Source organism: Macaca thibetana, chromosome 2, assembly GCF_024542745.1.
Source record: "Macaca thibetana thibetana isolate TM-01 chromosome 2, ASM2454274v1, whole genome shotgun sequence".
Taxonomy (NCBI): Eukaryota; Metazoa; Chordata; class Mammalia; order Primates; family Cercopithecidae; genus Macaca; species Macaca thibetana.
Genome location: NC_065579.1, coordinates 134,389,641 through 134,406,396, shown reverse-complemented (window position 1 = coordinate 134,406,396; position 16,756 = coordinate 134,389,641). Strand labels below are relative to the sequence as shown.

At 38.1% G+C, this 16,756-nt stretch overlaps 1 long non-coding RNA gene across 1 annotated transcript in view; it reads left to right on the top strand.

Annotated features, from left to right (window-relative positions):
• The window catches only part of LOC126947661 (uncharacterized), a 54,505-nt gene that overhangs the window by 4,484 nt on the left and 33,265 nt on the right, over nt 1–16,756 (top strand). The window lies entirely within an intron of this gene.

Here is a 16,756-nt window from a genome sequence, read left to right as displayed (position 1 = left end):
GTTGGGGCAGTGGCTTCAGTGAAGGAGGGAGTGGTGAGAGGAGGATAGATAAGAAGGAGCCAGAGGACTTTGTGAGTAGAAGTTTTGGGGAGTAGGGTACAAGAATGCTAGGAGCTTCAAAACTACAAGTAGGAGGAGCAACCATTAAGAGACTTTTACAGAAGTCCAGGTAAGCAATGATGGTTGCTGGAAAAGGCTAGTAACATTGCAGATAAGATGGGGAATGAAAAGGTAAGATATTCAAAAAAATATATAGGAGTAGAATTACTGGGGGTTTAATGATCAGTTGGATGGAGGGAGAAGAGAAGGTGGTTCCTGAATTTCTGACTTGGCAATTGGCAGGATAGTACTACTATACTAAGAGGAGAGACATAAAACGGGTACAAATTTGAAAGGAAGAATGTACAGGGGATGATAAAAAATTGAGTTTTAGACATGTTGAGTAAGAGGTACCTGTGAAACATCAAAGATATTAAGTACACTTGGCTTAATGGGTCTGACAATGACTTGGGAGATTTTAGTTGCAGACAGATATTTGGGAATCATTGGGTGTGTAATACTTTCTTCTGTCTCATTAGGATTGGGAGAATAGAAATATCAAGTATATTTTTAAGTTATTTTTGAATAAGGGTATTATGTTTAATTTGCATGACAAATCTATAAGAAACCTCTAGGACAGGGAAACATTGCACATAGAAGTGGCGAGTGGCTTGAAGCATTGCCTAATATATAAAGACATCCGAATTTTTAAAAGGTGGAGTAGGTAGAGGGAAATTTTAACTTATTTTTAAAAATATGACAAGAATTGCCAGATTGGGTTAAAAAATCAAGACCTAACTCTATATGCTATCTGCAAGAAACCCACCTCAAATATAAAGACATAGATATATTAAAAGTAAAAGGACGGAGACAGATATGCCATGCAAAGCACTAATCAAAAGAAAGATGAAGTGGCTATATTAGACAAAGTAGACTTTAGAATAAAGAATGTTACTAGGAAAAAAGAAGGACATTACATAGTGAATAAGGGAGAAATTCATGAAGAATGCACAACAAGCACAGATATTAATGGACCTAACACAAAAAATGGAAAGAACCAAAGGTGAAATAGAAAAACTAACAATTTTAGTTGGAGATGTTGGTGTTCCTGCTTCAGTAATCCATAGAACTAGTAAACAGAAAATCAGTAGGGATATAGAAAACCTGAACAGCCCTATCAACCAATTTGATTCAATTAAGTTTTAGAGAACACACCACCAACAGCAGAATACATATCCTTTCAAATGTATGTGGGAAATTCACCAAGTTAGATGATTTTCTGAGGCATAAAACCTTAACAAATGTAAAGAATTGAAGTAATATAAAATATGTTATCTAATCACAATAGAATTAAACTATAAATTGATAATATCTGCATAATTCTCAAGTATTTGCAAATTAGACAACACACTTTTAAATAATTTGTAAGTCAAAGGGAAGGCATAACGAAATTAAAAACTATTTTGAATGGACGGGCAATAAAAATATAACACATCAAAATGTATGAAACTAAGCTAAAGCAGTGCTTAAAAGGTAATATGTAGCATTACATGCTTATATTATAAAACAAAAAAGGCCTCCAATCAATGATGTAAGTCTCCACCTTAAAAAGTTTAGAATAGAAGAGCAAATTAAATCCCAAACAAGTAGAAACTAGGAAATATTAAAGAGCAGAAGCGAAATTTTAAAAAAGATTCTAAAACCAAAAGCTGGTATTTGAAAGACAAAAATTAATAAACCTCTACTCAGACTTATCAGATGGAAAAGGGGAGAAGACATAAGTTTTAATATCAAGAATGAAAAAGGTGCTATCACTGTAGATCCTACAGACATTAAAATAAGAGAATATCATAAACAATTTTATGTCAATAAATTTGATAAATCAAATGGACACATTTCTTGATAGACTATCAAAGCTTACCTAAGAGTTACTAGGCAATGTAAAAACTTTCCCACAGTAAAAATCTGATGGCTTCATTGCAAATCCTACAACATTTAAGGAAGAAGTAATACCATTTTTATACAGACTTTTTCCAGACATAGAAAAAGGGAGGAAAGCTGGGCATGGTGGCTCACACCTGTAATTCCAGCCTTTTGAGAGCCCAAGGCAGGAGAATCACTTGAGCTCTGGAGTTTGAGACCGGCCTGGGCAATATATAGTGAGACTTCATCTCTACTAAAAATAAAAGAAAAAGTAGCTGGGTGTGGTGGTGCATGCTTGTAGTCCCAGCTACTCAGCAGGCTGAGGCAGGAAGATCACTTGAGCCCAGGAGATAGAGGCTGCAGCAAGCTATGATTGTACCACTGCACTCTGGCCTGGGTGGCAGAGTGAGACCCTGTCTTGGAAAAACGAAAGGAAAAGGAGAGAAAACTTTTCAGTTTTATGTGACCCGCATTACCTGATATCAAAACCAGGCAAAGAATTTATAGGAAAACTACAAGCCAGCATCCCTCATGAATATAGACATAAAAATGTTAAACAAAATATTAACAAATAAAATCTAGTATATAAAAAGATTAGAAAATACATCATGACCAAATGAGCCTTACTGCAAGAATGCAAAGTTGGTTCAATATTCATAAATCGATCAATGCAATTTACCATATCAACAGACTAAAGAAGGAAAAAGTCATATGATTATCTCAATAGATACAGAAAAAACATTTTACAAAAATCTGTCATTTGTTCCTGATAAAACTTTCAGAAAACAAGGAATAGAAGGAAATTTCCTCTACCTGATAAAGTGGATTTATGAAAACACCTAACATCATACTTCATAAATATAAAATCCTTTCCCCCTAAGATCAGAACAAAGCAAGAATGTTGGCATTCTTCACTCCTATTCAATATTGTCCAGGAGGTCCTAGATAGTGTAATAAGGCAAGAAAAAGAAGTAGGCATACAGATTGGAAAGGAAAAAACAAAAATGCCTTCATTTGTAGATACCGTGATTGTCTATGAAGAACATCCAAAAAATTTACAAAAAGCTACTGGATCTAGCTGGGCATGGTGGCTCATGCCTGTAATCCCAGCACTTTGGGAGTCTGAGGCAGGCAGATCACGAGGTCAGGAGATGGAGAACATCCTGGCTAACATGGTGAAACCCCGTCTCTAATAAAAATACAAAAAATTAGCTGGGTTTGGTCGCAGGCGCCTGTAGTCCCAGCTACTCGGGAGACTGAGGCAGGAGAATGGCATGAACCCAGGAGGTGGAGCTTGCAGTGAGCTGAGATTGTGCCACTGCACTCCAGCCTGGGAAACAGAGCGAAACTCTGTCTCAAAAAAAAAAAAAAAAAAGCTACTGGATCTAGTAGGTGAGTTTAGCAAGCCCACAGGATACAAGGTCGATATATGAAAATGAACCATACTTTTTTATACTAACAGCAAACATTTTGAACTTGAAAACTTTTTAAAGTATATTTACAATAGCATCCAATTTACAAATACCTAGGAATAAATCTAACAGAACATGTATAAGATTTGCATGCCAAAAACTGACATACATTAATGAGAGAAATCAAGACCTAAACTAGTGGTAAGATATATTGAATTTATGGATTAGGATTCTCAATATTGTCAAAATGTCAGTCTTCCTAAATCGATAGATATAATGCAAATACAGTCACAATCTCAGCAGTCATCTTTGTGGAAATTGACAGGCTATTTCTAAAATTTATATAGAGAAGTAAAGAACCTAGAATAGCCAAAACAATTTTGAAAAAGAAAACATTGGATCATCCACACTACCTGATTTCAAGACTAGCTATAAAGTTACAGAAATCAAGACAAAATGATTTTAAAAATTTTATGGTTAAAAAAAGTGAGCTCTACCCTCTTAACAAATTTTTAAGTGTACAGTATTGTTAACTATGAGCACAAAGTTGTACAGCAGATCTCTACAAGTTTTTCATCTTGTGTGACTGAAACTTTATACCCACTGAATAGCAACTCCCGTTTTTCCCCTACCTGCAGCCCTTGGCAACCTCTATTCTACTTTCTGCTTCCATGAGTTTGACTATTTTATGTAATTCATGTAAGAAGAATCATGCAATATTTGTCCTTCTGTGACTAGCTTATTTCACTTACCATAATGTCCTCAAGGTTCATCCATGTTGTAGCATGTGACAGGACTTTCTTCCTTTTTATGGCTGAATGATATTCCATTATGTACGCACACCACCTTTTCTTTATTCATCCACCAGTGGACATTAAGGTTGTTTCTATCTCTTGGCTGTTGTGAACAGTGCTACAGTTAACATGGGAATGCAGATATCTTGTTTTAATTCTTTCAGATAAATATCCAGAAATGAGATTGCTAGATCATATGGTAGCTCTATTTTTAATTTTTTAGGAACCTCCATGCTATGCTCCATAGCAGCTATATCATTTTACATTTCCACCAACAGTGCACAAACGCTCTCATTTCTCTGCATCTTCACCAACACTTGTTATTTCCTGGGTTTTGTTGTTATTGTTGGTGTTGCTTTTAAATAATAGCTATCCTAACAGGTGTGAGGTGATATCTCATGTGGTTTTGATTTGTATTTCTATGATGATTAGCAACGTTGAGCATCTTTTCATACACCTGTTGCCTATTTGTATGAATTCTTTGGAAAAATGTATATTCAAGTCTTTTGCCCGTTAAATTTTTTTTAAAGTTTTTATTTTTTGAGACAGGGTCTTGTTCTGTCACCTAGCCTGTTGTGCAGTGGCACAGTCACAGCTTACTGCAGCCTTGACCTCCTGGGCTCAAGTGACCCTCCCGTGTCAGCCTCCCAAGTAGCTGGGACTACAGGTGTGTGCTCCTGCGCCTAATTTTTGTATTTTTTTTTTGTAGAGACTGAGTTTTGCTGTGTTGCCCAGGCTAGTCTGGAACTCCTGGGCTCAAATAATCTTCCTGCTTTGGCCTCCCAGAGTGCTGGGATTATCAGCATGAACCACTGCACCTGCTTTTGCTCATTTTAAAATTATGTTATTTTCGTTTGGTTGGTTCTTTTGCTGTTGAATTGTAGGAGCTCCTTATATATTTTGAATATTAACCTCTTATCAGATTTTTTGGTTTACAAATATTTTCCCCCATTCTGTAGGTTGCCTTTTCACTGTGTGATTGTTTTCTTTGGTGTACAGAAGCGTTTTGGTTTGATGCAGTACTACTTGTCTATTTTTGCATTTGTTGCCTGTGTTTTTGGCGCCATATTCAAGAAATCATTGCCATGACCAATGCCATGAAGGTTTCCTGTATTCTAGAAGTTTTATAGTTTCAGGTATTACATTTAAGTCTTTAATCCATTTTGAATTGTTTTTTTCTTTATTTTTTCTTTTTTTTGAGACAGTGTCTCACTCTGTCATCCAGGCTAGAGTACAGTGGTGCAGTTATAGCCTACGGCAGCCTCAAACTCCTGTGCTCAATAGTTATTATTTTTTTTTTTTGTAGAGATGGAGTCTTGCTATATTGCCCAGGTTGGTGAGTTGATTTTTGTGTGTGGTACAAGAGAGGTGTCCAGTTAATTCTTTTGCATGTGACTATCCAGTTTCCCCAATACCATTTGTTAAAGAGACTACCCTTTCCCCATTGTTTATTCTTGTCACTCTTTTTAAATATCAGTTGACTATATGTTCAGTTGATGAAGGGATAGACATATAGGTCCATAGAACAGCATAGAGTCCAGAAATAGACCCACACCAACATGGTCAATTGATATTTTTGACTAAGGTGCCAAGTAACTCATTGGAGAAAGGATAGTCTTCACACAGAATGGTGCTGGAGGAATTAGGAGTCCATATTTTAAAAAAATAACCTTGACAGATACCTCGTACATCTATAAAAGTTAAGTAAAAATGTATCCTAGACCAAAATGTAAAACCTAAAACTATAACACTGCTAGAACTTCCTGGCCCATGATGGTGACCACATGTGGCTATTTACATTTAAACTAATTAAAACAAAATAAAATTTAAAAATTCAACTCCTCAATTGTTGCAGCAACATATCAAGTTCTCAGAAGTCACATCTGGCTAGCTATACCCAGTGTATTGGTTAGCACAGATTATAGAACATTTCTACCATAACAGAAAGTTATATTATACAATGCTGTTCTAGAAAAAAACAGGAAAAAATCTGGAATCTTAGGCAAAGATTTCATAGGAGGAAGTATGAACCATAGAAACAGAATAATTAATAAATTGGGTTTCATCAAAATTAAAACTTTTCGTTCTTCAAAAAGCTCTGCTGACCAGGTGTGGTGGCTCATACGTGTACTCCCAGCACTTTGGGAGGCCAAGGTGGGAGGATTGCTTGAGCCCAAGAGTTTGAGACCAGCCTGGGCAACACAGGGAGACTCATCTCAAAAAAAAAAAAAGACAGCCTTTGCTAAGAAAATGACAAGTCACAGACGAGGGAAAAAAATATTGCAAAACATATATTTAGTACAGAACTGGCAACCAGAATATAAAAAGCACAAGTTTCAAAATTTTAACTTTAATAACATATTCATAGTCTGAGAAGTCCTAAACATTTTAATAACAAAAGAAAGTAAAAAGTGGGCAAAAAATTTGTACAGACACTTCACCAAAGAAATATAGATGGCATATTATTTAATTTTTCTAATCTTTTTTTCTTTTTTCGACTCTATTACGTTAGTAACTTACAACTTTTCTAACCTTATACAGGTATGCATCCATTTTTTAAAAATCAGTAAAGGTTATCTGGTTGAGAAGTTTATGATCTACTTTTATTTTCTTTGTACCTCACTGGATGTTACTTTTAAAGTGCAAATCCTGGCAAATAAAACCTGAGGAAGAAAGTCTCTAATCGGGGGTGCATGTGTGTGTGTGTATGTGTGTGTGTGTCTAAAAAAGCAAACATCTTTTTATAGTTGTTTCTGGTTATCCAAGAATAGCAATAGTGAACGTAAAAGGAAGCAGCAGCTCTTGGGCAATCATTTATAGCTTTATCAGTCTATACGATCATGTTAATGAACTAACTTGTTCAGCCTGTTTGGACCATGAGAAAATGTGACCTTCCTAATTGTATTCAAATCCGTCAGTTGAAAAGAAATATGCGATTTGTTTTTCTTGTCTTTAACCTGTCTAGATTTTGCCTAAGCAAATGTGGTAGGCAGAATAGCGGCCCCCTTAAAGATGTTCATGTCCTCATCCCCAAACCCTGTGAATATGTTGCCTTACATGGCAAAAGGGAGATTGTCAATGTGATTAAGTATTTTGAGATGGGGAGATTTCCTGGATTATGCAGGTTGGACCAATGGAATCACAAGCGTCCTAATAAATGAAAGAGGAAGGCAGAAGAGTCAGAGTCAGAATGATGCAATGTGTGAAAGACTCAACTGGCCATTCCTCTCTTTGAAGATGGGGTCAGGCCACAAGCCAAGGAATGGAGGCAGCCTCTTGAACCTGAAAAAGGCAAGAAAATGGATTATTCCCTAGTACCTTCAGAAGGAACATGGACAAGCAGAACTGTATGTAAAATAATAAATTTGTGTTGTTGTTTTAAGCCTTTAAGTTTTTGGTAATTTGTTACAGCAACAGTGGGAAACTAGTGCAGCATACCTACAGGACTGTTGCATTTGTAAGTTCTAAAACACAGGCAACTGATTATTTTTATTTAAATCAGGAGCACAAATCATTTCAAGTTTCACTGCCAGCATTACCTGGCTCTCTAGTGAGCAGGTTTTTGACTCTTGCCCTCCTGCCTAACTCTGTGAAATACTTAGTTCAAAAAGTGTGCACACTGAATGTGCTAAAAAGGGTAAAGGTACCGTGAGTCAACCCAAACATTAGCAGTCCTGGGTGTGTGGGCTGTGGGCCACCTGCACACAATCGCCATTGTATGTTTGTACCACCATTTGTTTACTCATTTATTAGTTGATGGACATTTGGTGTGTTACCAGTTTGAGGTGGTATTAATAAAGCTGTTTATAATTTGCATACAGGTTTTTGTATAGACATATATTTTCATTTCTTTTGGATTAATACTTGGTAGTAGGATTTCTGGATTTTTTAGTAAGTGTGTTTATTTATTTTTTTAACTTCAGTTGTTTTTCAAAGTGATTGTACGGTACTCTACCCATAATTATGAGAGTTTATATTAGTCCATTCTCACATTGCTATAAAGAAATATCTGAGACTGGGTAATTTATAGAAAAAAAGGTTAACTTGGCTCTTGGTTCTGTAGTCTGTACAGGAAGCATGGTTCCATCTGCTCTGCTTCTGGGGAAGCCTCAGGAAACTTACAATCATGGCGGAAGGAAAACAGTGGGGCAGCACTTCACATGGCTGGAGCAGAAGGAAGACAGGGTACGGGAGGTGCTACACACTTATAAACAACCAGATCTCATGGGAACTCACTCACTATACAGTATCAAGGGGGGATGGTGCTAAACCATTCATGAGAACTCCGCCCCCATGATCCAGTCACCTCCCACAAGGCCCCACCTTCAACACTGGGGATTACAGTTCTACTTGAAATTTGGGTGGGGACACAGATCCAAAGCATGTCAGAGTTCCAGTTTAAAATACTATGGAATGGTACAAAAAGAGCTATGAAAGACTTCCACCCATCCCCAAGTCCTTTAGCCTATTATGAAATTTCTAGGATTAGCAGAAATACTAAAATTTGTTAAATCTGGTTGGGAGAATCTAACTCAAGTGATTTATATATGGTTTATGTATAAATGAACTATAATTATTCGTTATCCAAAATGGCCATAATTTCTTTAGGCTACTTAAATATGCTGTCTCTTCAGGTATAATCTGAGAACTGCCATAATACTACCTGGATCGTTGAGGGATTATCTTTTAGCATTGTTACATAAGGGAGTTGGGTGGAGAGAGGAGTATGAAAGTATATGTGGGTCTGAATTTACACATTCATAGAGACCATGCTAAATCACAGCTTTGTTATAAGAATTGAAAGGAGGAGGAAGAGAAGGATTGGGATCCACTGGTTAGAGGGACCAAAATGGAGAATGTTGTGAAGCAGGGTTACTGGAGCCAGAGGCATTATGATTAATGGTTAGTTTACAGGATTGAATGGTCAGCAGCAAAAAGAGTCGTGACTGCCTGATGTTCAGTTGTCATCAGTGACATGGGTAGAGTACAGTACAACCACTTTGAAAAACAACTGAAGTTAAAAAAAAAATAAACATACTTACTTAAAAATCCAGAAATCCTGCTACCAAGTATTAATCCAAAAAGAAGGCACCTTCTTTTTGGGCCACTGCCAGATATTCCTTCCTTAATGAAAGACTCCTCCTTGCCCTTGGCTCCAAAACTATCAAGCAGATTAAGTGAGGGTTCAAAAATAATCTTTTTTTACCTCTCAAAGGCATTGACCCTCTTTGTTTGGGGGGAATTGTGCTAGGTACTAACAATACAGAAATGAACTACTTGCAGCTTTTGCCTTTAAGAACTCTGACTTTTCTTTGCATCTCTTAGAACTCTGATATTTTACATATCTCCCCCAAGGTGGGGAGGTAGAGGTGCAGACACAGGAACATAGCTGGATGACACCTCCCACTGGGATACTGAAGAATCTACATGAGGTCAGATGATCTGGCATTGAATCCCAAGGTCTAATGTTCTGGTTTGGTCAAATCACTTCAACTTCTTTTTTTTTTTTTTTCTTTTGTTTTCTTTTTTTTTTTTTTTGAGATGGAATTTCGCTCTTGTTGCCCAGGCTGGAGTGCAATGGTGTGATCTCGGCTTACCGCAACCTCCGCCCCCTGGGTTCAAGCAATTCTCCTGCCTCAGCCTCCCGAGTAGCTGGGATTACAGGCGTGTAATCCTGTAATCCTGGCTGATTTTGTATTTTTAGTAGAGACAGGTTTTCTCCATGTTGGTCAGGCTGGTCTCGAACTCCTAACCTCAGGTGATCCACCCGCCTCGGCCTCCCAGAGTGCTGGGATTATAGGCACAAACCACTGCGCCCGGCCCAAATCACTTCAACTTTCTAAAGAAATTTCTTGTTCTGTAAAATAGGGATGTATCAGGAAAAAAAAAAAATGCTATTTTAGAAGCCAGTTTGCCCTGCAAGTGGAAGCTAAGGACGACAGAATTATAGCCCTTTTTTGTTTTTAGGCCAAGGTAAAGGCCTAATCTAGAGAGGAACGACTGGGAACTGAGGGCTAAAATTGCTCTGCATAGTAAAGAAACAAGAATTTTTGGTTTTCAGTTGAGGCTGGAAGGAAGATTTGTTTTTGCTGTTATTGTTTTGTTTCGCTTTTGTTTGTTTAGGCAAGTGAGAAAGAAAAAGTAGATGCCTGCCTGCCGACAGGCTGAGAAGAGAAGTTGCTCCTCCCATAAGTGAGAAGGAAGGGGGAGGGAGCTTTAATGGCTGATTCTCAATTTTAAGTTGTTTCCTATTCCTTATTGTAATCTTCTTCCACTAAAGATCTGTTCTTCACAAAGCCCAGATGATAATGGTGCTTTGGGGACAGGAAGGAGAGAGAGCTGTGTCCACACTAGTGAAATAAAGAGAGGGGAGATGATGAGAAGGAACCGATACTTGGGTTGGAATCAGGATTTAGGATGAAACAGTGACAAGGGATCATGAAGAAGGTGTAAGCACCCTCCTTAGAATGGTTACTTACTGAACTTGGGTCTGCTCACACAGAGCAGCAAAGCCAAACACTGACATCGGGATTGCAGGGAGAGAAAGTGAGGCATTTATTGCAGGGCACCAAGCAAGGAGGGTCAGGGAGCTCATGCTTAAGACCTCAACTCCCAGATGGCTTACACAGGTAAGGGTTTTTAAAGGCAGTGTGGCAGAGGTTACAGGCAGTCATAAATCAATACATGAGGCTACATATTGGTTTAACCTAAAAAGGTGGGATATCTCAAAGTGGAGCTGGAGTGGAAGGGTGGAGCCCATAGATCATAGGTGGATTCAGAGATTTTCTAATGTGCAATTGTTTAAGGAGGTGAACCTTTGTCGAAAAATTTGAGGTCAGCAGAAAAGAATGTTAGCTCTGGCCTGTGGGCAATAACTTCCTCCAGGCCCTTCAAGAAGAAAGTTAGAACAAAGAACAGTGGTCAGAGTTCTGTCTTCAGTTCCCCATTACCTGAGGTTTACCTGACAGCTGACAGCATTGTTCCTTTGGTAGTGGTCTGAGCTTTTGAAAAACAACTTCAGGACATATGTTAAGATACTATCTATAGTTTCTTTAGGGGACCAAACATCTCATGACTCTAACTTCCTTGGCGATTGTTTTAAGCTACTATTACTTTATTTTATTTTATTTTTGAGACAGTGTCTCACTCTGTTGCCCAGGCTGGAGTGCAGTGGTGTGATCTTGGCTCACTGCAGCCTCGACCTCCCTGGGCTCGGGAGATCCTCCTACTTCAGCCTCCTGACTAGCTGGGACTACAGGTGTGTGCCACCATGCCTGGCTAATTTTTGTATTTTTTGTAGAGATGGCGTTTTGCCATGTTGCCCAGATTGGTCTTGAACTCCTGGGCTCAAGCAGTCTGCCTGTCTCAGCTTCCCAAATCATGAGCCACTGTGCCGAGCCTGCTGTTATATTACTTCATTGGTTAACAAGTTGCTTATTTACTTCTCAGGGCTAGCTAGGTGCCTGGAATTGCCCTTGGAGGAATTCAAGATTTTCCTTTATTTTCATGCTTGGGTTGCGGAGGGGCTCATGGGCCCCCAAGGTGGGGTCTCTGCTCCTTCTCAGGATCCCTCTCAGAAAGAAATTATTAAGGAGGCTCTGGGTCTTCTGTAGGTATGTGAGACGTGGTATAGAATTTGTATTTGAACGTTAAATTAAGATAGTACAACTTATGACCATTCAGATGTCAGGGATAATATCTACTTGATAAGGTTGGGAGGTTTAAATAAGAATATAAGTGAAGACACTTCAGAAACTAAGGAAATACATTGTCATTCCTAAGATAAAACATTTTTGCTGTAGAGATTTATTTTATTTATTTAGACATGGAATCTCACTCTGTCACCTAGGCAGGAGTGTAGGGGTACAATCTTGGCTCACTGCAACCTCTGCCTCCTGAGTTCAAGGGATTCTCCTTTCTCAGCCTCCTGAGTAGCTGGGACTAAAGGTGTGCGCCACCACACCTAGCTAATTTTTGTATTTTAGTAGAGACGGAGTTTCGTCATTGTTAGCCAGGCTGGTCTCGAACTCCTGATCTCAGGTGATCCACCCACTTCGGCCTCCCAAAGAGTTGGGATTACAGGCATGAGCCATTGTGCCTGGCCCAAGATTTATTTTTAAAAAAGAAGTCAGATTTGAATCCGGCACTGCTAAAAAATGTAATAGTTATCTGGAAGTCATAAGCTGTATGAGAGGTTTCTTTATGAATTTATTTGGTTCAAACTGAATATTTTGAAAAGAGAAGTCAGATTTGAATCCGGCACTGCTAAAAAATGTAATAGTTATCTGGAAGTCATAAGCTGTATGAGAGGTTTCTTTATGAATTTATTCGGTTCAAACTGATAGTTAAAACATAATTTGGACATAAAGATAAACATTTTTTAAATGACTGGATGTGGCCCAAATATGTCATGTTAAGACATGTAGATTTAGGATCCCACAGTAATAACATCAGACCCATTTAGTGGGAACAGAAAGAAGCTTTTGGTCATGCAATAGTTAGCTGAGATTGTGGATAGGGATGAGAAAAAGGAAATGGTTATGTTGCAAAGGAATGGGAAGTAACGTATGAGGTGTATGCCAAACTTGGTACAGATTATCTTTCTTGATGCCCATTACTGCCCAAAGAAGTATGTGGTAGCATCTCTACTCTTGAGAAGGGGGAACTGTACATTAAAATCATTAGTAACTTGCTCAAAGTTATAACATTTCAGTGACAGAAATGGTATTAGAATTCTTATCCACCTCAAGGCCCATGTTCTTTCCATTCCACCATGTTGCCATGTGGACTCTGCCATAGACCTGGTACCTAAGCCTTGTGTGGTTCAGGTCTCCTTGTCCCAGTTTTATACCAAACCTTAATTGTTTTTCTGCAGAGAACTTTTACAAAAAGCTTCTCATAGGACTTTATGAGATACCATAGGTGGTAAGTATGTGACTTATGCTCAGGAGTAAATAGTTTAAATTCCTGGATTGTCTAAAGTTCCATTTACCTGGGCCTAACCATCTGTGGTGAGGTCATTATAAATGTGCTGGCAAACTCTTTCCATTAGTGGTTCTTGCATACAGTATGCACTTCTTATGTTGTTGGATTCTTTGTGTTGTTGTTCAGAATTTACCTTAGGGGTTTTCTCAAACTCTGCATTCTTACTCTATAGTGGTTTTTGGCTTTCTTTTTTCTCTCCAAGCTGGGTGGATGATGCAGTTTCGCCTCTAGGTGTTAGGATTCTCTTTCACACTGGTTTGTCATGACCTTAAAGTATTTTAAGATGTTCCTTTTGTAATTTTTTTTTTTAATGTCGCGCCCTACTAAGCTAGAGATTTGTTTTACCAAATGTGTTTAAAATACAAGCAGCTGGAGACTCCACAGCATTGTCTGAGTTGACCAAATATAAAAACCCACCAGGTAGACAGCTTTTTATTTTCTTGATTTTGGTAGAGTTTTTTGGTTCCAGACCTGAAGGCTTGTTATGCTTCTGAATTGGCTTCTAGGTTGTAAGAGTTGCTTAATGTGGCATATGATACCAGAGATGGAAAAATGTTTATGATAACTATAATCATCTTATTATAAATTGCCATCATACTCTCTCCTGTCAGATAATTGATGAGGCCTAAACGTTGTTCTGAGCTGCAACCACCCACAAAAACCACACACATGGCGTTTTACTCAAAACTTTACTTCAACCACTACTTTGTGATGCAAAACTAGTGGAATTTTGGGTACTTTCTGTAAAATTGAAATCTTTATGGGGGTTTTCCAACATTCTAGTTGATTGTTAAATTATTAGTGTAAGGAACAAGACCAAGGCAGAGTTTGCCGATGAACATTGACTTCTGTGGTAGGAGAGGACACCAGTGTGCACCTGCATATTCTCCCTAGGAAGAAGCCACCTTGATTGGGCCGAGGATGGATTCTCCCTTTGAAAAATGCAGTTATATAAGAGCTATATACACGAGATTTGTAGTTGTGAAAGATAAAGACTTTAGGAGCTCACTCGCTGCTTATCTTTGCCACAAAGTTTTCGGTCTTGACAAAATATTCAGAGTCAATACTTTCTAATGTGTAGATCCATCATCTCATGAAAGAGATTTGAAAAGAAAAAACAAATCAATCTGTACTGTTCCACATGTAGGACCAAATAAAGTTCTGCATGAGCGCTTTGTGTAAACGCAGAACTGTTATGGGAAACTCGTTACTGATATCCCCATTCTGGAAGGGAGATAGCAAGTGGGAAGAGCTCTCTATATTTTGCTTAGTCAGGAGATCTTTGTTTATTCTGGAGCTGAGTCCTTGGGCAAGTTACTTTACTTCTTTAGGGCTCAATTTCTTATCTTATTTAAAATAAGTTTCACTTCTGCTATATAGTGTCTCAAGAGCCTTCAATAAGGGTCCTTTGTTACTATATTCTGTCTTATGTAAAGGTGACTTTTACTGTCATATAATTTGTCTTCTAACAAACACGTATGTTACCAAAATCTGTTAAAAAAAATTATTTTGGCAAAAACCCAACTCTACTTCTCTAAGTATGTAGTTATGCTCCTAATAGTTTTGAAGGAGCACATTTCCCTCCATGCTGCTCAAAAGTCAGTCTAAGGTTCTCATTGTCAGCCTTAAAATAACTTTCAGAAACTTTCAGGCCGCTGCCCATTAACGCTTTATCCAAGCCGTCTATAGTAGAAGTATACAGAGATCTACAATTGAGTTTTTAACAGGTTATTTCCTTAATTTACTCTGGATATCTTAATAATTTCCCACTAGTACATGGCATGTCAGTGCAGAACTTTCCAGTGAACTGGCTGGGACTTGGGAGCCAAACAGCTTTGTGTAGTTTGCTGCTGCAAAGATTGAGTTGTTGATTAGCATCCATAGATGAAGTATGCTTGCTTTATAATTTATATTAGGAAGTACTCAGTGAAACACAGTGAAAGAGCACGTTTTGCAGGAGCAAAGTCAAGCAATCCATTTCCATGATTGCTTGAAAATACAACCAAATAAAAAAAAAATTGGCTGAATGAAGAACAATGGATTAGGAATATGAACTTGAAAGCAAACTAAGTGAATAGTTTCAAATTTTTAAAGAATGAGATTAAAGTCATATTTTGTATGTTGGGGGCAGGGTAAATACAGATAAATACAGCTCTAGGAGAAAACTGAACAGGATGGAATATCATTTAGACTTTTAGGACGACAACAGAGTGGAAGCTTTATTTGTAGAGAGAAACAGGGTAATCACTACACAATTTTAGGGGGCATGGAAAGGGTAAGATCCCATAAATGTTAGAAAAGTGGAATGGAATTTCCCAGACCTTTTAACAAATGGATTAGTTAGGGAAATTTGCAAATGCTTGAAACTTGAATTGGTGCTACAGCAAACTTTTAATATTAAATAAAATGGTTTAATTAAATAACATTGGCTTTCTCGCATATTAGTGTACTTTCACCCTGATAACACTAATTCTTCATCTGGGTAGGTAACTTTGAAGGTGACTTGGACCTTGATCTTAAAATAGAGGTGTCGGAAAGTCACAATGTGAAGGAAGCAGGCAGAATTACAATTACACATCAAAGGCCACCGGAGTTTTAACTTCAAATTGCATGTTTCAATTGTACTAGCTTTAGTGTTCACACCCAAACTGCAAGGGTAGGATCTACTACATGGAGGGTGGAGTGGCATTCCAATTTCATTTATTTTCTGCTGAAGCTGGCACACTGAATGAAGATTTATATCTTAAGTGACAGGATTCAAACGGAACATGACAAACCTGTAAAAGCTGCAAAAAAAAACATGTCAATGCAGAACTTTCCAATGAACTGGATGGGACTTGGGAGACAAACCACACACACTGCCACATTGCGCTGGGCAGTGTGAGAGATCAAAGAGAAAGCCCAGGGGAAAAGCAAGTCCTTGCTAGCTAACGCGTGGGTTGTGGGGGTTAGCATAGATTGCCATTTTGCTTACAGATAAAAGTAGGTATCTCTCTTAGGCTTGCCTTACGATGGAAAAATTTTGTGGAGACAGGTTGCACTGACTGGAAAAAATTAATTTGTTTTTAAGTTATCAAATTTATAAAGTAGAAGCATTAATTACAAAACTAGCCATTTAACTGGAATTTAATCCTGACCCAGTTCCCAACATTGGGTGGTATTATTTACCAAAGCAGAGAGAAAATGAGTGTCAAAAAAAGCAGCCAGAGCAAGCACTGATTTGAGGAGGGAACAGGTTTTACTACGTTTGGACAGGCGAGGTGGCTCTGTAAAAACATTTTACACACTGCTGAAGGACCCTGACCACTGGGCATGAACTAAAACAAATTTCAGCTGTTCCCGATACTTCCACATTGCATACAGCAAATAAAAGATCCCCCAGTGAAAGCAGAAGAGACAAAAGATTTAGTAGGATGCTCCCAACAGCCTGGCTGGCAGTCACTGATCCCGAAGAATGAATGAATGTTGTACTAAATACTCCCCAATGTTTGTTCTAATAATTCTCCTCAGAGTTGTCATAACAACAAGTTTTTTTTTTAATAATCAGGTAAACATTTTCTGAATTAACCTGGTAATCAAACCGATTGTACTTCAAACTGATCC